Source organism: Pongo abelii, chromosome 5 (assembly GCF_028885655.2).
Source record: "Pongo abelii isolate AG06213 chromosome 5, NHGRI_mPonAbe1-v2.0_pri, whole genome shotgun sequence".
Classification (NCBI taxonomy): domain Eukaryota; kingdom Metazoa; phylum Chordata; class Mammalia; order Primates; family Hominidae; genus Pongo; species Pongo abelii.
Window position 1 is genome coordinate 30,880,370 of NC_071990.2, and position 21,533 is coordinate 30,901,902.

The 21,533-nt window shown below is 47.4% G+C and overlaps 2 long non-coding RNA genes across 2 annotated transcripts; both read right to left on the reverse strand.

Moving 5' to 3' along the window:
• Positions 1 to 405: 405 nt before the first annotated feature.
• On the reverse strand, positions 406 to 5,598 carry LOC129060194 (uncharacterized). The gene is made up of 3 exons (XR_008526719.2): positions 3,648 to 5,598; positions 3,075 to 3,226; positions 406 to 1,911 (listed from the first exon to the last, which is right to left on the reverse strand). It is a non-coding gene; the product is annotated as an uncharacterized LOC129060194 (long non-coding RNA).
• A 3,154-nt stretch (positions 5,599 to 8,752) lies between these two features.
• LOC129060193 (uncharacterized) lies at positions 8,753 to 20,738 on the reverse strand. The gene is made up of 3 exons (XR_008526718.2): positions 20,418 to 20,738; positions 19,490 to 19,602; positions 8,753 to 12,471 (listed from the first exon to the last, which is right to left on the reverse strand). It is a non-coding gene; the product is annotated as an uncharacterized LOC129060193 (long non-coding RNA).
• Positions 20,739 to 21,533: the final 795 nt, after the last annotated feature.

A 21,533-nucleotide genomic window follows, 5' to 3' on the forward strand; every position in this document is an offset into this window, starting at 1 on the left:
TAACTGTACCCTGAGTCAGAACCCAACAGGCCACAGCTGTAGCCCTGTTCATCTTTTGCATTTATATTCAGTTTCTGGGAATATCTTTGGGGATATTCTCCCTTTGTGGAGCACTGTTTTTTAATTTTCTTTAATATTATATCTATCATTGCTCTGTATTGAAAGCCCCTGGGCTAGCCTGTTTCACTCGTGTCTACTTTTTAGGAGCATTTACTGTAGCTTTATACTATATATTTGGGGATCACTAACAATTTTTTCCAGTCATATTCTAATCGCTTTCTGAAGGCTGGATCAGGTGTGAGACTCTGTAGCAGTAACCTGAAGTTAAGAATTGAGGAAGTAGTGCTGCCATGAGAGGAGCCCTGGGGTGGCATCCCTAGGATGGGGTGCTGGTGGGGGGGTGGGTGGCAAGGGGGAAAGGGGGTTTCTGCTTAAGGGAGTTTCTGCTCCATGCTAGCACTTCATCAGAGGTCTTGAGCCAGGGTGGAATCCAGCTCCAGGGAGCATATGAGAGCAAACAATGGAAGCTTGACATGATCCCTGGATGAACATCTGAAGTTTCATATGTGATGGGATCTCCCCAGAAAACAATGGTGCACATCACAGCCAGGAGGCACCCAGAGCATTGTGTTGCTGTGTTTTTGGAACCCAGTGAGTAAACTGTCCAGTGTTCCACACCATTCTGACCTGGGTCAGCAGATGGAGGCAGGGCACACTCTTGGCTGTAGTTAGATCCCCCTCTCCTGCTGCAGCAGTACATTTCTCAGTAGCACAGGCAAGGTGCTCTGGGCAGGGGACTGCATAGGAAGTGGTGCCTCCTTTGCAATACAAGCAGAACAAGGCTTCTTGCTGGAGCGCCTCTTGGCTAATTCAGGGGCATGAGAGGCAGCATCTACCCTTGTCCAGGGGCCCTGGCTCCCCTTTACTATGCAGAGTGGCCTGTGATCAGGCCCAGTGGGACTGAGCAGCAAATGTGGACAGTCTTCCCCGGCACACATCGGCTGACCTGCATGCCCAGACTGTCTCCTGGGGTGCCTGTACAAGTTGGTCCTAGAATCCAGTTCTTCCTGGAACTGGGTGTCATTTCAGGACAGAGAATATCAGGAGTCATAAATTGGCCCTGAAGCAAATGAAAGTCTTCCAATCCTGCATGACATAGCAGATTGTTTTGCTTGGGCTGTGGCTTGGTCTGGGGCTTGCAGTTCCATGGGGGAACCTCTGGCAATCCCACCAGGGGGAGCCCTTTCCCCATCTTGGGGCTGTGGATCTCAGCTTTCCAGAATATTTGTGTGCAAGTGAGTGCGCACATCTGACTTAATTTTTATATTCAGTATAGAATCATGACTCAACTTTCCCTGTTAATGTAGTCAACTTTAGCTACTGCCATGGTTCAGGTTCCATCATGCTTCAAATATAGTTTATGACTGTAGTTACGTAGTGTGGCAGCAACACAGGGCAACTTGGGGCTGGGGAGAAGTGAGCATGTCTTTCCCTCTCCAAATGCAGTCATTTAGCATCTTCCTCTTCCAGAGTCCTGTGTCCCAGCGATGGGGATCAAGATTCAGACTTAAGGACACCCTACCTGGACCTTGGCAAGGAGATCTTTACAGTGGAGGTCTGGTCCAGCCTCTCTCTGGCCCCAGGCCTCTACTGTCCACCTTTTACAAACGCCACATGGTAAGGAGTCAACTGAGCTACCTTCCAAGGAGCTGGATTGGTCCCCTGGCTCTGCCTGACCCTCCTTAGCCCCTCTGCAACCCCCACCTGCTCCCTTCTTCTTCGCCTCCTCTCCTGCTCACCTGTACCTTCTTTCCTTAGATGTGGCCACACTCTGTTCCCCCAGGCAGCATCTTCACTAAGTAGTCTTCGAACCATTAACCACCTGCAGCTCTATCCATTTCTCTAGGGCACCTGCAAGAGGAGGAAGGGGAATTTGCTGATAGCCACAGCTGTGCATCCTACTGGAGGTGCCTTCCGCAGGGCAGCATAGTTAATGTAGACACCCAGCATTCTCAGTCCACCTCCACGGCCTTCTCTTCCTGTTGCCTGGATCTCGAAAGCCCCAGGACAATCTCATGAGGTGGACCGAGCAGTATTTGGGGAGGGAGGATAGAAAAGAGGCTGGGATATCTTTAATTAATAGATACTATTAAAACCTCCTCCCCAGCAGTAGTAGGGATTGTTAGTGGCAGCAAATCCGTAGGGGTCTGCAGCAACCTCAATTCTTGCCTCTTTGGTCACTTACTGGGATCTTATTGGGAAACTGCTGATCACCAGTTTCAGGTGTTTCCATTGGGAGACCACCTGTCTCTGGTGCCAGCTGTGACCAATTATTTTAGAGCTGCCATTAACAACCGCCTGACCCTCACCTGATGTTTGCCTGACATTCCTGTGGGTGTGTGTCTGGGGCGCCCTCTTCTGCCCTGCTCATCCCTGGCTAGCTACTTACTCTAACAGGATGAGAAGACATACAAAATAGAGGCTACTTTAAAAAAACATTCTCAGAGTGTAGTGTGTAAACTTTCACCTCCACTATAAAGACCTCCTTGCCAGGGGTAGAGAGCCTTTAGTCTGAACCTTGAGCTCCGTCGCTGGGATACAGGACTCTGAAGGGGAAGATGCTAATGATGGCATTGAGTTGACGCCACAGCATCTCACAATTCTTTCTTTTTCTAAGTCATCTGCATTTAGTATCCACTGACCAAGCAGGCAGGAAATGTAATTGAAGTTTTATTAGGTACTCCCCTATCTGTTCTCCTATGGGGTCCAGTGACTATCCCAGGGGTCTGACCCAGCCTAGAACATTCAGAGTCTGGGCCTCTGACCTTCAGACACAGCTGATTTGAATGGGGGTCTTTCTTTGTGGTTAGCAAGGCCAAGGTTCTTAGCTAGTTTCCTTTGGAATCCCTGACTTCCCCCCATCCCCGCTGTTGAGTGTTTGGGGTTCTATGTCGGAGCAGGGCTTCTCCTCACTACTCCAAGGACCCCCAAACCACATCCCTTCCACAGCATCTGGGAATCTCCCCTCCCACTCCCTTGAGCAGCTTTTGCCTCCTTCACTCCAGTGTGCTCACCTTTCTCCCCTGGCAGAGAACCCAGGTGCTAGGGGGGGGTGGTCTCCTCTGGATGCCTTGCCAACTTCTTCTCTCTTTTTTTTTTTCTTTCCAACTTCTTCTCTCGGTGAGGCTATGCAAAATCCTCTGGGGCCAGGATGTGCAAACGCTTCCTGGAATGGGGTAGAAACAGTGACAAAACAGGAAGAACGAAAAACCACATGTTAACATCTCAAGAAAGTATCCAGCCACCCTAATGAAGGCTCTGAGGGGAGACCACTGAGCTGGGGGGCCTTTGCACTCTATTCCAGGGAAGATAATGGATGCCCAGAAGAAGCGGGACATTGGAGCCCCAGACAAACCAATGACACAGACTGAGACACTGCGGAGCTGGATGCCTGTCTGTGTGTTTCTTAGAGTATGAGAAGTCTGCTGGGAACAAGTTAAGGGCATCCCTAACCATCAGTGTCCATTGCCCAAGAGAGATGGCAGAAGTGGGTTGGTCCAAATCCTTTCTGTTGTAAATGTGGAGGAATAACATTTTGAAATATTCTCTGGCCAGGTGCAGTGGTTCACACATGTAATCTGACGTACTTGGGAGGCTGAGGCGGGAGGATCACTTGAGCCCAGGAGTTCCAGGCTGCAGTGAGCTATGATTTTGCCACTGTACTCCAACCTGGGCGACAGAGCGAGACCTCATCTCTAGAAAAAAAAAAAAAACAACCTTCGGATTTATTTCATCTGTATCTCTCCCTCCTCCCCTCCCACTCCCCAGCCCTTCTAGCAGTTGGGGTAGGAGGGTGGGCGGTCAGCAGAAAGCAGAGCCAAGCAGCATCTTCTGCCTCCTAAATTTCAAACATGAGACCTCATGGGAACTGAAAGGATTTATGACATAGGCCAGGTATTTAGGAGGAATGGAGACTAAGAGCAACCACCCCCTCACTTTCCAACAGAAAGGGGTTCCCTTGTGCTGGTGGGGCAGAGGGGCCATAATAATGATGTGCACATTTGTGGGTATTAGAGAAAGGGGTCCCTGGGCTGAGTCCTGGGGAGGTGGCAGAAATGGCAGACAGGTCTGTGGGGTTAGACAGAAAGCTCTGTCTTGCTTTATCTTTGAGCCAAAGGGGACCTGGGGCCCCTGAGTTGGGGGCACTGTGTGGTGCCCAGTCACGTTCTCCGTGGTGTCCTCAGTGAGTGGCACTCATTGAGGGACAGGAGGAGCAGAGCTGCTCCCAACAGAGAAGCACTGGAGCCCACACTGCCTAAAGTGGGAATGAGCCAAATAGCCTTCAGCAGGAGAAAGGAGAGGAAAATTGTGGCATATGTATGCAGTGGAATATTTCTCAGCACTGAAAATGAATGTTCCTATAACTGCATGTGATAACACAGGCAAATCTGCAGACATAAAGTCAAGTGAAAGAAGCCAGCTGCAAAAGAGCACATTGTATGATTCCATTTATATAAAGCTCAAGTCCAGGCAAAGTGGTAGTAGTCAGGAGAGAGGTTGTCCTTTGGGGAGGGTAGTTACTAGAAGGCACAGGAGGGGGCCCCTAGCATCCTGGGAATGCCTTTTCCTTAATCTAGGCACTGGTTGCATGCATATGATGTTTGCGAAAGTTCTTCGAGCTGTACATTTAAAATTAATGCACTTCTCTGTATGTATGTTTTATTTATATAAAAACATTTTTTAAAAAAGATGGAAGTAGCTGGACACAGTGGCTCAGGCCTATAATCCCAGCACTTTGGGAGGCCAAGGCGGGTGGATCACCTGAGGTCGGGAGTTCGAGACCAGCCTGACCAACATAGTGAAACCCCATCTCTACTAAAAATTAGCCTGGTGTGGTGGCACATGTCTGTAATCCCAGCTTCCTGGAGGCTGGGAGGTGGAGGTTGCAGTGAGCTGAGATCGCACCACTGCATTCCAGCCTGGGCTACAAAATGAGACTCTGTCTTTCAAAAAAAGAGAAAAAAAAAAAGGACTTTCTGCTCTTTCCTGCTTGACATCTTCCTTGACTCCATCTTCTTTTTGATCACCTTTTTATGGCTTCCTGAATTGATCTCATGGATTTTTTTATCTGCTGCAAAAATGGAAATGGATTAGATGATGTGATTTTTAGGGTGTAATTAGATGGTTAATTTTATGCGTCAATTTGAGTGTGTTGCACTACAGGGTGCCCAGATTAAATAACATTTCTTGGTGTGTCTCTGAGGGTGTTTCTGGGTGAGATTAGCATTGTGGACTCAGTAGATCGTCTTCGCCAGTGTGGTGGGCATCATCTAATCTGCTGAGGGCCTGAACAGAATGAAAAGAGGAAAGAGAAATTCACTACTGTTTCTTCCTGCCTGTGTGCTGGAACTGGAATATCAGTCTTCTCTCCTTGGACTGCGATTTGTACTATTAGCTCCCCTGGTTCCTCTGGTCCACAAGATTGTGGACATAGACTAGAATTATATCTTTGGCTTTCCTGGGTCTCAGTTTGCAGATGGCAGACTGTGGGACTTTACAGCCTCCATAATAATGTGAGCCAATTCCTCATTCTTTCTATCTATCGATCGATTGATCGATCGATCTATCTAATTTATCTATCTACTTATCTATAGTATCATCTACTGATTTCTCTCTCTCTCCCTTTTTTTTTGTTTTTTTGAGACAAGATCTCACTCTGTTGCCTAGGCTGGAGTGCAGTGACACAATCCTAGCTCATTGCAGCCTTGACTTCCCAGGCTCAAGCAATCCTCCAGGCTCATCCTCCTGAGTAGCTAGGACTACAGGTGCACACAACCATGCCCAGCTAATTTTTAAACTTTTTTTTACAGATGAGGTCTCACTATGTTGCCCAGGCTGGTCTCTAACTCCTGGGCTCAAGCGATCCTCTCACCTCGGCCTGCCAAAGTGCTAGGATTACAGGCATGAGCCACCGCGCCTGGCCCTGATTTCTCCTATTGGGTCTGTTTCCCTGGAGTACCCTAATACAGATGGGTTTGTGTTATTGAGAGCCCTATTTGCTGCCTCCTTCACAAGATGCTAGCTGAACTCTTGAGCATGGGCATCAGCATTGGTAAATCTGGCAGTAAGGCCTGTGGGCTGCTCACATCGGCCAGGCAGACATTTGATTAAGTTTGAGATCTTGTTGATGTCTTCACCAGAGCCACTGAGTTTTATATATGCCATTGTTGAAGCCAGCCCCAACTCACCTAGCAATCAGCTGGAGGAAGGGGACTACTTCTGTTCATTGCAGATTTAAAAGTTGGCTATATATCCTTTGCTACTTCTCCCGTTGGGAGGTGGGGACCTCTTAAATCTGGGTGGCTGTGTGGCTGCTTGAGCAACACAAATTGTTGGAAGTGATGCTAAACCACCTTCCAGCACAGGATTCAATAGCACCTTCCACCTCCTGTCTCCTGGAGCATTCTCTGGGAGCCTGAATCACCATGTAAAAAGTTCAAAATCAGGCTGGGCACGGTGGCCCACACCTGTAATCCCAGCACTTTGGGAGGCCAAGGCGGGCAGATCATGAGGTCAGGAGTTCAAGACCAGCCTGGCCAACATGGTAAAATGCTGTCTCTACTAAAAATACAAAAATTAGCTGGGCATGGTGGTGCACACCTGTAATCCCAGCTACTCAGGAGGCTGAGGCAGGAGAATTGCTTGAACCCCAGAGGCATAGGTTGCAGTGAGCTGAGATTGCACCACTGCACTCCAGCTCTGGGTGACAGAGCAAGACTCCATCTGAGGAAAAAAAAAAAAAAGTTCAAATTCAGGCTGGGCACAGTGGTGCTCCTTTGTAATCCTAGCACTTTGGGAGGCTGAGGCAGGGGGATTACTTGAGGTCAGAAGTTCAGACCAGCCTGGTCAACATAGTGAGAGTCCATATCTACAAAAAAGAAAAGATAGCTGGGAATGGTGGCTCACACGTGTAGTCCCAGCTACTCAAGAGGCTGAGGCAGGAGGATCACTTGAGACCTTTAAGGTTGTAGTGAGCTATGATCATGCCACTGCACACCAGCCTAGGCAACATAGTAAGACCCTGTACCCTCCTTCCCCCAAAAAGAAGAAGTTCAAATTCCCTGCCACTGCCTGCTGGAGTGGCTGAGTACGGCACTCTGGCCAACCACTAGCAGAGCCCAGCTGTCCCCACAAAGGTGACAAAAATGTGAAGGAAGCTGTTTTGAACACTCCAGACCAGCCAGCTGCTGAAGATGCCATTGAGTGACTCCAGTTAACATCAAGCAGAGTAGAACTGCTGAACTGACAGACACAATTTTTTATGAAAGGAAGTGGCTGTTGTTTTAAGCCACTAGGTTTGGGATGGTGGTTGCTCAGTGATAGGAAACTGAAACAGCTGTATCTGCACCTGGACCAGAGCCTTCATGCCCAGGGTGAGTAGCTTCTTGGTTCTGTAAGGCTCTATCTCCTTCAACTCACTTTGCCGGGTTGTGGCTACAGCATTACCCAGCTCTTCATTCCATTACAGTTCATCAAAGCTCCCATGCCAGGCTTGTGTATACTCCCCTCACCAAGAGAGTTACTGGGCTTTTTATTCCCAATTCTGAGGCTCTTTCTTGAGTATGGAGAAGGTGGGTGGCGATGGCATTTGGATTATGTGCAAACACCTAGGTTAAGAGACGCAGAAGTGGACTGTGGGTGTGTCTTGAGCAGAGGTTGAGATTTTCTAGGGTCTGGAAATTTGGTGCTTTCTCCCCACGAGTGGTGGAGACTTAGACCCCCACTTCTGCCCAGAGCATTCCCAGGCTGAAGGATTGCTGGAGAATTCCCAGAGAAGCCACGGTTTCTCCCAGCTAGGGGCACAGAGGCCAGGGTCCCCAGGGAGATTCTACTATGGGTGATGTGGACATTGCTGATGTGAGGGGAAGTGCTGGGCATGACCCAGAGGACATCACTCCAGGACTTGACTGTAGCCTCTGAAAGTAGAGGGAGCTAGAGAAACAATAGTGGCTTCAATGGGCTAAATGTCTCTCTCCCCCCATAATTAATATGTTGAAAACCCAACCCCCAGTGTGATGACATTTGAAGGTGGGGCCTTTTGGAGGTACTTAGGTTTAGCTGAGGTCATGAGGGTGGAGCCCCCATGTGTGATTAGTGCCCTTATAAGATGAGTTAGAGACCAGAGCTCTCTCTCTCTCGGCCATTGGTAGTGAGAAGGCTGCAGTCTGAGAACCAGGAAGTGAGCCCTCAGCAGACATCAAATCTGCTGGTATCTGGATCTTGGACTTCCTAGTCTCCAGAACTGTGAGAAATACATATTCATTCAGCTGGGTGTGGTGGTTCACACCTGTAATCCTAGTACAGATTTGGGAGACCAAGGTGGGCAGATTACTTGAGCCCAGGAGTTTGAGACCAGCTTGGGCAACATGGTGAAAACCTCGTCTCTACAAGAATACAAAAACTTAGGCTGGCATGGGGGCTCATGCCTGTAATCCCAGCACTTTGGGAGGCCAAGAAGGGCAGATCACCTGAGGTCAGGAGTTCAAAACCAGCCTGGCCAACATGGTGAAACCCCATCTCTACTAAAAATACAAAGAATTAGCCGGGCATGGTGGCTGGCACCTGTAGTCCCAGCTATTCAGGAGGCTGAGGCAGGAAAATTGCTTGAACCTGGGAGGCAGAGGTTGCAGTGAGCCGAGATTGTGCCACTGCACTCCAGCCTGGGTGACAGAGTGAGACTGTGTCTAAAAAAAAAAAAAAAATTAGCCAGATGTGGTGGTGTGCACCTATAGTCCCAGCTACGTGGGAGGCTGAGGTAGGAGGATCACCTGAGCCTGGAAGGTCGAGGATGCAGTGAGGTGACATTGCAACACTGCCCTCCAGCCTGAGTGATACAGTGAGACCCTGTCTCAAAAACAAACAAAAAAACATATTTGTCATTTAAGTCACCTAGTCTCTGGTATTCCATCACAGCAGCTAGAGCGAACTAAGATGGCTATCCTGGGTACTAAGGACCGGCCTTGCTCCCAGCTTTTCTGGTACTGCCTAAGCCCCTGGTATTTTGTAATGTGTTGGAGGGAGGAGACAGCCCCACTAATGACTAGGGTTGAATTTCCTCCCAGTCTTCTGGGTGGGACACAGAGCAGATTACATTTGATTGAGTAAAAGTAAGGAATGTGACATTTCATGTATATTTTATAGCCCCAAATGACAAAAATAACATGCTTCTCAAGCCACCTGGAACATTTTATAGCTTTCTCTTTTTTTGCATTGTAGGCTCCCGTGTCCATCAATTTATCAGCATTTTTCTTGGCAAGGATTCCCTGAAATGTCTCCAAGTTTGGAAATTTTGTTTTTATGAAAAGTAGGGCATGGGACCATAGGAGGGACTTGGTCAGAAAAACAAAACACAATTATTTTTGATCCCTGTCCTTATTTCTTGGTTACTAAATAGCTGCCCTCCATATTTCTTTGATTTTAATAAATCGTCCAGATATGGATTTTTAAAATTCTATGTATGTTTTTTGAGGCAGTATTTTGCTCTGTCACCCACGCTGAAGTGCAGTGGCTCACTGAAGCCTTCAACTCTTGGGCTCAAGCAATCCTCCCACCTCAGCCTCATGAGTAGCTGGGACTACAGGCGTGTGGCACCATGCCTGGCTAATTTAAAAAATTTTTTCAGTAGAGACAAAGTCTTGCTATGTTGCCAGGCTGGTCTTGAACTCCTGAGCTCCAGCCATCCTCCCCCCTTGGCCTCCTAAAGTGCTGGGATTACACGTGTGATCCACCACACCCAGGCCTAGTTTTTAAAATGATATTTCATTTATGTAGCTCAAATAAAAATGACATCAGTAAGTACATGAGAAATATCACTCCTACCCCATCCCTACCCTCTCTTTTTCCCCTCACATTGCTCGTCAGTAACCATTTTTACCATAATAGTGCCTTATTTATTCTCCCAACATTGCTTTATGCAAATATAAATAAAATACTTTTATTTCCTCTTTTACTACACAAAAAAAGCATGTTATATACTTCTTGCTCCTTCCTTTTAAAATCTTAACTAAATATACTGGATATCCTTCCCTATCACCACGTAAAGCTGTTCCTCCTGCCTTTTTCATTTTGACAGCTCTATAGTATTCCACTGGTGGATCTAACAGAGCTGTGTGTTCCGCCAGTCTCCTATTGCTGGGTTGTTGGGCTGTTTCTGATCTGTTGTTATTATAAATAATGCCACAGTGAATAACCTTATATATAAGCAAGTTTACCTTTGTGTAGATGAATCTATAAGATAGATTCCCAGAAGGAGGATCTCTGAGTCAAAGGGTTTGTGCGTGTATAGTTCTGGTAGATATTGCAGGTCTGCTCCACAGAACTGTGCCATCTGCACTGCTGCCAGCAATGCATGGGACAGTCTGTTTCCTCTCAGCCTCCTTCACACACTGTGATGTCATATTCTGGACTCTTGCCAACCAAGGAAAGATTTATGTATAAGTTCAACATGGAAGCACTTAGGCTAATTCTCCTTCCTGCATTTCCTTCAGAACATCCTCAGTCTCCTCACTCATTTCAGATACCTTAATTAGCTCCCATTTTTCATGACACAGGTTAGCCATGTTTATATTTCCTTCGTGATCATCACAGTTATGAAAGATTTCTTCTTGGGTTGATAGGTTAAGTAACCATGGTCCAGTATTGGTTATTGCAATCAAACCAACAGCTATAGGTGGCTTGGATTTTTTTAGATGGAATTGGTCTGAAATTTAAAAGGTCACTTTGTCATTCTTTGTATCATTGTTATTCATTTCTGTATCTTTTACAAATATATTTATTTAATATTTAATAAGACAAAGTGTTAAAAATTATTTTGTCCCGGGAAAGCCCAAGCCTTCCTGAACAGAAGTTGAAATATTCAAAGGACAAGAAAAGGCCTCTGGCACAGTCCTGTCCTGGACAGTTTCCCTGGCCACCCAGCAGGCTGCTTATTGTGCTGTTTGAGATGCAAATGATCTCTTCTTATGCTGGGGAACCTTCTAGGCATGGCAGGGGCAGTGGAAAGGCTACTTCCTCTCTCTCTCTTTTTTTTTTTTTGAGACGGAATTCTCGCTCTGTCTCCAGGCTGGAGAGCAGTGGCACGATCTTGGCACACTGCAACCTCTGCCTCCTGGGTTCAAGTGATTCTCCTGCCTCCACCTCCCGAGTAGCTCGGACTACAGGCGCACGGCATCACGCCCGGCTAATTTTTGTATTTTCAGTAGAGACGGGGTTTCACCATGTTGGCCAGGACGGTCTCAATCTCTTGATCTCGTGATCTGCCTGCCTGAGCATCCCAAAGTGCTGGGATTACAGGTGTGAGCCACCGCACCCGGCCACTTCCTCTCTTTTTTTGCCCACTTCTCTAGCTAGTCCCAAGACTTGTTCAACTCTTTCTTATGGATGGTTTTGCAGAATACATACACGGAAACCATCCACAAATTCTAGCCCACCAATTAATGCTGTCAGACTGGGACCTTCATGAAAAGCCTACTTGAAACAAAAAATTGAAAATAAAGTGGCTTAAACAAAGTAGATACTTATTTCTCTGCTTTGTCCACGAGGTCTGAGATGAAACATCCAGGGCAGGTGTGGAGGCTCCCTGGCATGATGGACCCAGGCTCCTGTCTTCTGTTCCTATCATCTTAGTGTGCTTCCTTCTACCCTTAGGGTGGGTTTATGGTCTGAGATGACTTCAGGACTCTCCACTTCAGGCCCTTTGGAGTCCATGATGTTCTTTTTTTTGAGATAGAGTTTCTCTCTTGTTGCCCAGGCTGGAGCACAGTGGCGTGATCTTGGCTCACTGCAACCTCTGCCTCCCAGGTTCAAGCGATTTTCCTGCCTCAGCCTCCCGAGTAGCTGGGATTATAGGCGCCTGCCACAGTGCCTGGCTAATTTCTGTATTTTTAGTAGAGATAGGGTTTTACCATGTTGGCCAGGCTGGTCTTGAACTCCTGACCTCAGGTGATCCACCTGCCTTGGCCACCCAAAGTGCTGGGATTACAGGAGCGAGCCACCGCGCCCATCCATGATGTTCTCATGGTCAACATCCTGAGGTCTCCCAAAGGCAAGGGCTCCTTTGCTTGCCCACTGGTTTGGGTACAGAGATATCTGTGGACTCGAGTCCAGGTGTCAGGGTATAGCTTCCTGAGGTGCCCCAGGCAGCTGGTCTCCTCTGAGGCCTTGATAGCCCTTGACATGCCTGGGGCTGTGGAGCTGGGGAAGGTCTCCACCCCAGAGGGATCCACCTACCTCAGCCATCCATTCCAGGGACTCTGTCTTCTTGGCTGCCCTCAAGGCACTGGGCTCCTTTAGACACTCCCTACCACACCCTTAATCCTCTCAGGGAACTCCAGTTTCCAGCAAACAAAAGTCTACAAGGAAATTCTGAGTTCAGGTTTCTGAGGTGAAGGAGCACAAAGTCCTTTCTCCTGGCTTGGAAGTGCAGGGTGGTGTGAAGAGTGGGAGGGAGGCAGGGTTAGGTGAGGAAAAAACAGAAAACACAAATTAATTTCACAATGATATGTTAACTTAAAAATCACTTTAGGCTGGGCAGATGGTGGCTCTTGCCTGTAATCCCTGCACTTTGGTAGGTGGAGGTGGGAGGACTGCTTGAGGCTGAGAGTTCGAGACCAGCCTGGGCAACATAGTGAGACCCTTTCTTTACCAACAAATAAATAAAAATTAGCTAGGTGTGCTGGCACACGCCTGTAGTCCTAGCTACTCAGAAGGCTGAAGTGGATCCCAGTAGTTTGAGGCTGCAGGGAGCTATTCACTCCAGCCAGGGCGACAGAGTGAGACCCTGTCTCTTAAAAAAAAAAAGAAAAGAAAAGAAAAATCATAAATTTGGAAAGGAGAGCTTTATTTCTTTTAAAGAGTTATAGCTGGCTGGGCATTATGGCTCACATCTGCAGTCCCAGCACTTTGGGAGGCTGAGGTGGGTGGATTGCTTGAGCCCAGGAGTTCGAGACCAGCCTGGCAATACTGATGCAGAACTTTGCTCCTCAGTTCAGCTAAAACCGGGTTCTTGTCACATGACCAGGAAAAGTTAAGCAGGCAGACACTTTGAAGGGTGAGGGAAATGGAATTTTTTGGGTGAAAAAAGAAAAGAAGAAAAGAAAAACCTCTCAGCAAAGAGCAAGAGGGGTTCCTGCCAACAGGTCCCCACTCCACAGATTGATTCCAGGCCACACCCAGTAGCTGAAGAGGCCAGGCTCCTCCCCCACCACTGCACACTTGGCACGAACTTACCGTGGCTCCATCCCATTTTCCTAGTGTGCAGGCAGGTGATTCTCCAGGGACCCTCCCCTTTATCTGCCTCCTGCATCTATCATTATCTATTTTATTTTATACATTTAAAACACTATTCTGCCGGGTGTGGTGACCTGCACCTGTAGTCCCAGCTACTCAGGAAGCTGAGGCAGAAGGATCTCTTGAACTCAGGAGGTGGAGGCTGCAGTGAGCTGTGATCATGACAATGCACTCCATCCTGAGCAACACAGCAAAACCTTGTCTCAAAACAAACAAACAAAAAACAAAACCCCACCATTATTCTGAGAAGTACAGCAGCTTTCACAAATTGCCAAAGCGGTCTGTTTTAGGTTCGTTTCCTTCAGAAGCAGATCTGGAGACAAAGATTTGAAGCAAGGAGGTTATTAGAGAGGAAATCCCTGGCATAATTGATAAAGTAGACAGGAAAGGGCAGAAGCCAGCATGGGGTGCATCGATGAGCAATGAACGTAATGAACTCCTTGGCTCAATCCCACTGGGACCTTCAAGAGACTACTGTATAGAGCATGCCTCAGAGTCATCCTACCCTTGAGGAAGCTGGGGCATTTCTCCACCAAATCCCGTTTCACTTGAGGGCTGCCCCCAGGGCACTGACATTTCTAGCCTGCCCTACCCATGGGTAGTGCTCCTGTGGCCAGGGTAAGTCCTCAACAGTGTCAGGGGCTTAAAGGCGGAGTCATCTGAATGGCAACCTTAGAGGACCCGTGGGTAGGGCACAAAGCTTGGCTACAAGGCCTGCAGCACTAAAAGGTTAGGAACGCCTCAGAGCTGCCCCTTTTAGGATGGACCCACTCAGCTCCCTGGTTCCCACTCCCTGACATCTGCTTTCTGTGCGCTGCTCAGTGTCTCCAGTGGATTCACAAAACAACGCCTTTCTCCCTTTCCACCTCAGTTCATTATCAAGAACAACCCTGGGCTTTCCCACCTTATTCAGGCTGCTCTGGCCTCTGCCCACAGCCCTTCTGATGCCTGGTTTATGTGTGACCCTGCCACCCTTAACCCCCAGCAGCAGAGGATGTCAGCTTTCTTTCAGGGAAGAACACAGTCTCCTTATGAGACTATAGTGAGATAATTTTGTAAACTGAAAATAAAATCCTAAGCCCCCCAATTGACTTAATGGACCCCCTCTTGGCCAAGGGGACCCCAGAGAAACCTTAAACACTGAGTTCCCAGCCAGGAGAGGATGGGAGGTCAGACACGCCTCATCATATCTCATCCCTTTTGTGGTTTAGACAACCACTGACCAACATTAATAAACCAGAGATCATAAGACTGACAGAACAAAGTATCTGAGCCAATGAAAGACCAAACTATAAACAAGACTTAAGGCCATGGCAGGTCAGGGTTAAGTCACACACCCCTGCACTTAAAGAAAAAACTCTGTTCTGCCACAAGGTTTTAATTTTTCTCTAGCAGCCAAACAAACATTGGCCTTGAGATAAGCAAGATTAAAACAACTTGCAGATCATCCATCAGCCAAAACTACAGCTTGGATTGAACATGAGACTGATTTCAGTAACCTTCTCCTGATAAGGAGACTACTGACCATAGACTGGTTCTGGCTGGTTTACAGATGCTGCATACTTGAGTTCCCTTGTGTCCTGAAAAGACCTTTTGATGTATAAAACCTAATTGTAATACATTTTTTATTTATTTATTTACTTATTTACTTATTTTTTGAGACGGAGTCTTGCTCTTGCCCAGGCTGGAGTGCAGTGGCGCGATCTCGGCTCACGGCAAGCTCCGCCTCCCAGGTTCACGCCATTCTCCTGCCTCAGCCTCCCAAGTAGCTGGGACTACAGGCACCCGCTACCATGCCCGGCTAATTTTTTTTGTATTTTTAGTAGAGATGGGGTTCCACCATGTTAGCCAGGCTGGTCTCGATCTGCTGACCTCGTGATCCGCCTGCCTCAGCCTCCCAAAGTGCTGGGATTACAGGTGTGAGCCACTGTGCCCGGCCAGCTGTAATACATTTAAATGCTAAGTCTCCACCCTAAGGTGCACATGGGTCGTATGCAAGCAATATACTAGTTTATTCAGTATATGTGCTTCAGGACCACTTTCATGAATATTCATAGCTCCTTCTGTAACCTGTTGAATATGTATACTTGGCCAACCCAGTCAGCTTAAATTCCTGTTTTATTCCTCTCCCTCCCTCAAAGTTCCTTCTCTAGGCTCTGCCAGAGGCTATGCTTCCCACTAGTCAGAATGGTACATTGTAGGCTGCAACTCTTTATTTTTATTTTATTTTTAAATTTATTTTTGAGACACGGTCTCATTCTGTCACCCAGGCTGGAGTGCAGTGGTGCAATCACAGCTCACTGCAGCCTCGACCTCCCGGGCTCAGGTGATTCTCCAACCTCAGCCTTTCAAGTAGCTGGTACCACATCCGTGCACCACCAGGCCCAGTTAACTTTCATAATTTTTGTGGAAACAGGGTTTCACCATATTGATAGATGCAGGAGGTAGATAAGGGGAAGGGTCCCCAGAGAATCTCCGACCTGCCTATGCACTTGGGAGAAGGGGTTGGAGCCACGGGAAGTTCGCACCATGTGCAGTTGGGGAGGAGCCTGGCCTCTTCAGTTCCTGTGTGTGGCCTGGAATCAATCTGGGGGTGGGGGTGCTGTTGGCAGGAACTCTTCTTGCTTTGCTGAGAGTTTTTTTTTCTTCTTTTCCTTTTTCACCCAATAAATTCTGTTCCCCTCATCCTTCAATGTGTCTGCGTTCCTAGCTTTTCCTGGTTGTGTGACAAGAACTTGGTTTTAGGGTTTAAGGAACAAAGTTCTGCATCAATAAGATTCAAAAGAAATCATTCTATTGAAATATGATTCTAGGCACAGGCTAGTTGGGGGTCTCTGAGCCCCAGATCCCACAGCTGTGCTGAGATGCCTGCCCACAGGCTCAAGGAGCATGTCTAGGAGTCCACGGAGGCGAGCAGAGGCAGGAAGAGGAGACCAGATTTCAGCCAGAGGCTGCCAGTGGTGAGCCTCAGGAAACTCTTTATCAAAGCCTAGAAAAGCCAAAGGTGGGCCCGAGAGGGAAGAAAGAGACAAAGAGATGGGAAGAAGATGGAAGTAGGACACTTAGAGTGGGAAGAAAAAAGAGCAAGAGAAAGTGGAGAGGGAGCAGCAGAGCCCTGGGAAGGGAGCATTGAAGGGGTGGGGCACGTTTGGAAGCTTCTGTGATTATTTGGGGAAGGCTGATTTTCTAGTGCCTTGGGCTGGGCCCATGCAGGTTACCTTCCTACCCAGCTACCTTCCTGGCTGTTCTGCACAGGGAGCTCCTTCTGCCAGTCCCCAGCCTCCTCCCCTTCTTCCTTATATGCTTGGAGTGTGTGGAATGCTGCTCACCACTCTGGGGCAGCTGGAGACTGAGATAACTCCCTCCCTAGAATGTAGGGAATTTGGTGTGCTGGAAAGAGAGAAAGAGAGAGGGAGAGAGAATGCACCTTGCAGCAGCACAGCTGGGTTCTGGATGGGCTCCATCTCTGAAAGACAGGGACAAGAGGGTTGGGGAAGGGGTGGCTGCCAGTCTTAGTGAAGGGTCCCCAAGGCACTAGCGTGTCCTCACATTTGCGCTCCCTGCTTCCCAGAACACTCAGCATGTGGGGGAAGTGGTGCCAAGGGCACAGCCATCAGCCACACTGTGGAGCTTGGACACCCGGGGCAGGATATTCAGTAGTTAGCCTGGGGACCTCCAAAGATGCTTTCCCTTTCCTTAGCCTGTCAGCCTTGGTGGGGACATCACTTTCCTCCTTATCCTTCAATGGGGAGATTCAAGACAACATCCCTGAGCTGGAGGAAACCCAGCCTCACCTCCTCCTTCCACCCCTCATCTCCTAAGCTCCCCATCAGCAGTGTCTGGGGTATGGAATGTGGGGAGACAAGGAAGACAGCCCACCTGGCCCAGGCTTCAATGCTCAGCCCCTCTTATTCCTTCTAGCAAGAGCTTCTTGCAAATACCTCAATTTTTTTTTTTATCTTCTGCAGCTGTTGCTCAAACTGTCAACTTGTTACTTGAGACCATGAATGTCGGTTATAAGAATTTGTCGACTTTTTAAAAAAATAAAAATGATGTTTGTCCACTTCAAGTTTCAAATTCTGTTTTTCAGAGGAGTTTTTTTTTTTTTTTTGAGACAGAGTCACCCACTGTTGATATGGCTCCGATGAGTGGAGGAACACCAGGGCTCTTGTCTCACGTCGAATTAGGTAAGATGACACCAACACCCGTGGAGTGGTTTTAAGGAGCAGAGAGTTTAATAAGCAAGAAAGAAGAGAGAAGAAAGAAAGAAGAAACTCTCTTGTATAGAGACAGAGGGAGGGGGGCTCCAAAGCCGAGAGACGGAACCCCGCACTTAGGTAATACCAGCCAGCTATATTCGATGGGTGGAGGAGGCAGTGTCTGATCTGCTTAGGGCTCAGGGGATTGGTTTGACCAGGCATGTCATTCACGTAGCCAGCGAAAAAGCTGGCCCTCCCACCCTAGCCTTTTAATATGCAAATGCAGGGCTGCGTCATGTTCCACACATGTGGGGATATGTGGGGGCGGCCGTGCTGCCAGGCACATGTAGGGGCATGGACAAGAGGACAAAGGTGGGAATAGCCATGTTGGGTGGACCCAGTTTCTAACAGCTGGCATTTGCCTATCAAAGGTTGCTGGCCCAAGTCTAAGAGCCAGGGCTTTCATGCTAGACAAGAGCTGTGAAAAATTTTCCACGGACCCTTTTTCCTCTCTATCTGCCTAAAATAATTTCTTAATAACTCCTACCTCACTGTAGCCTAGGTTGGAGTGCAGTGTGGCACCATTTCGGCTCACTGCAACCTCCGCCTCTCAGGTTCAAGCAATTCTCTTGCCTTAGCCTCCCACATAGCCGGGACTACAGGTGACCCCCACCAAGCCCGGCTAGTTTTTTGTATTTTAGTAGAGAGAGGTCTCACCATGTTGGCTAGGTTGGTCTTGAGCTCCTGAGCTCAAACGATCCACCTGCCTTGGCCTCCCAAAGTGCTGGGATTACAAGCATGAGCTGCTGTGCCTGGCCTTTCATAGGAGATTAATGGCTGATTTTACCCACCAACCTGGTGATCATGAACCAGCCATCTATAGCCTTGTTGATCTAGCTCAACCCATTATAGAAAACTGTGCTTGGATTGTATGGAATGCTACACACTTACAATTAAAGATATTTAGAGCTGGGCACGGTGGGTCACACATGTAATCATAGCACTTTGGGAGGCCAAGGAGGGAGGATCGTTTGAACCTGGGAGTTCCAGACCAGCCTAGGCAACATAGTGAGAATCCATTTCTCTTTTTTTTTCTTTTCTTTCTTTTTTTTTTTTGAGTTGGAGTTTTGCTCTTGTTGCCCAGGCTGGAGTGCAATGGCGCAATCTCAGCTTACTGCAACCTCTGCCTCCTGGGTTCAAGTGATTCTCCTGCCTCAGCCTCCTGAGTAGCTGGGATTGCAGGCACGTGCCACCATGCCTGGCTAAGTTTTTGTATTTTTAGTGGAGATGGGGTTTTACCATGTTGGCAAGGCTGGTCTCGAACTCCTGACCTCAGGTGATTTGTCCCCCTCGGCCTCCTAAAGTGCTGGGATTACAGGCATGAGCCACCATGCCAGGTGGGGGTAGGTGGGGAAGCCCATTTCTACTAAAAAAAAAAAAAAAAAAAAGGCCAAGTGTGGTGGCTCATGCCTGTAATCCCAGCACTCTGGGAGGTCAAGGCAGGCGGATGACCTGAGATCAGGAGTTCGAGACAAGCCTGCCCAACATGGTGAAACCCTGCCTCCACTAAAAACACAAAAAATTAGCTGGGCATGGTAGCACGTGCCTGTAATCCCAGATACTCGGGAGGCTGAGGTAGGAGAATCACTTGAACCCAGGAGGCGGGGTTTGCAGTGAGCTGAGATCCTGCCACTGCACTCCAGCCTGGGTGACAGAGGGAGACTCCAACTCCAAAGGAAAAAAAAAAGAGAAAGTAAAATTTGTACTTCAATTCAGAGATTATAAGCAATGTATATTTGACTTTGTGGCAGTAGTCACTATTGTACAATAGCTACTCAAACCTAGCAGGCAGAGGCTGCAGTGAGCCAAGATAGCTCCACTGCACTCCAGCCTGGGTGACAGAGCGAGACTCTGTCTCAAAAAAAAAAAAAAAAATTACTCACTCATTTGTTCTGCAGAATCTATTTATTGCTGTGTTCACAGAAAAGGAAGCATCAAGACAGCAAAGCTCTTTGATGAAAAGCCAGGCGTACTCACACACACAACTGAGAAAGTTCTGGAAGTAGGAGAAAACATCTTTAAGGCATATAGGCTAAACTTATATAAATATTGTTAGTGTTTGCCAAAACAGGGATAATCTAGTCAAATCAGAGATACAAAGCCAGAACAGAGAATTGATAAGTAAAAAATTGTTAAGAATGTATATTGGCTGGGCGCGATTGCTCATGCCTGTAATACTAGCACTTTGGGGAGGCTGAGCGGGGCAGATCGCTTGAGCTCAGTCAGGAGTTCGAGACCAGCCTGGGCAACACTTTCACTACTGAAAATACAAAAACAAACAAACAAACAAAAAACCTGGGCGTGCTGGTGTGCACGTGTGGTCCCAGTTACCCTGGAGGCTGATGTGGAAGGATCGCTTGAGCCCAGAGCATGGGAGTGGGGGCTGGGAGGCGATGTTGCAGTGAGCCTGGATTGCACCACTGCACTCCAGCCTGGGTGACAGAGCGAGAGACCCTGTCTCAAAAAAAAAGTATCAAAAGGCCTAGGAATTTGTTCTCCAGGTAAATCTGTCCTCCCTCATCTCTAACCTTTATGAAATCACCCAAATGGAGACATCACAGCAAGGCCCTGACAAGGAAATGACAGGAATGTAGGTGGATAAGGGACTGGAATAGTGCAGCACAACACTAACTACAGGTTTCAGTCCCAAAGAGATTGCCCTCACTTCTGCCGCCAGCCACAAGTGTGGAGGTTCCCAGGCTACTCGCTCCTCTGACCAACTGGCTACAAATCTGGGGGGTACCCACAACCCCCTCGGGTTTGATAATCTGCTAGAACAACTCACCAAACTCAGGAGAATGTTATACTTACGATTACAGGCTTGTTACAAAGGATACAAATCAGGAGGACCAGACTGACTAATGAAGACACACGTAGGGCGAGGTCTGGGCAGGTCTCCCAAGCAGAGCTTCTGTGTCTTCTCTCTGTGAATCAGGCTGTGTCACCCTCCTGGTACATGGATGTGTTCACCAACCAGGAAGCTCCACCAAACTTTGGTGTCCAGAGTTTTCATTACATAGGCACAATTGGTTGACTCATTTGCCACCGAATTGAACGCAATCTCTAGTCCTCCTACCCTCCATGGAGGCTGGGCTGGCTCTGAGGCCCAATCCTTTTATCATATGGTTGATCTTTCTGATGACCAACCTCCCATCCTGAGTTCTCTCTTAGCATAAACCCAGGTGTGATCCAAGGGGCTCATGAATAACAAAGATACTCATATTACTCAGGAAATTCCAAGGATTTAGTTTCCCTCCTAGGAACCAGGGACAAAGGGCAGTCAAATTCTTTATTGTATCACAGAGACACAATAATATAATATGATACAGCAGAAGAGAGGTGAGGAATGTTGCCATGCCTTGAGAAGCCTATCACAAGAGCTTTGAGGAATTCACACTTAAATATTAACCTTAGGTACATTATGAAAGCAATCAGCCAAGTACAGTCTTTTCTTATTATGGAATCTAGTTATTGCAGGAATTGAAAAGTGGATGTAATAAAGCCTAGAATGCAAAAAAGGAATTGGCATTCAAGTAGATGAGAGAGGTTGGGGAATATGTCGAGATGCAAAAGTGAAAGAGCTGTCACAGTTTACTTACTCTGCATTCTCTGAGGATGGAACAGGATCAAAGACGAAGCCAGGAAGCACAGAGTAGTTTTCTTCCTCCCTAATCTCATCCCTTGTTTTCATTTTGCACTTTTAAAAATTTCCACATTTATATTCATATGGAATTGATTTTGAGTATAGAGAGATAATTCTAATTATTATTGTTTCTCAAATGGTTAGCCAGTTGAACCATTTATCATAATCAAGATGATCATATGGCTTATTTTCTTTGGCCTACAGAGATGATAAATTTGAATATATTTTAAAATATAAGACTATCTTTAAAATTTGAATATATTTGAATATGATACATTTGAATA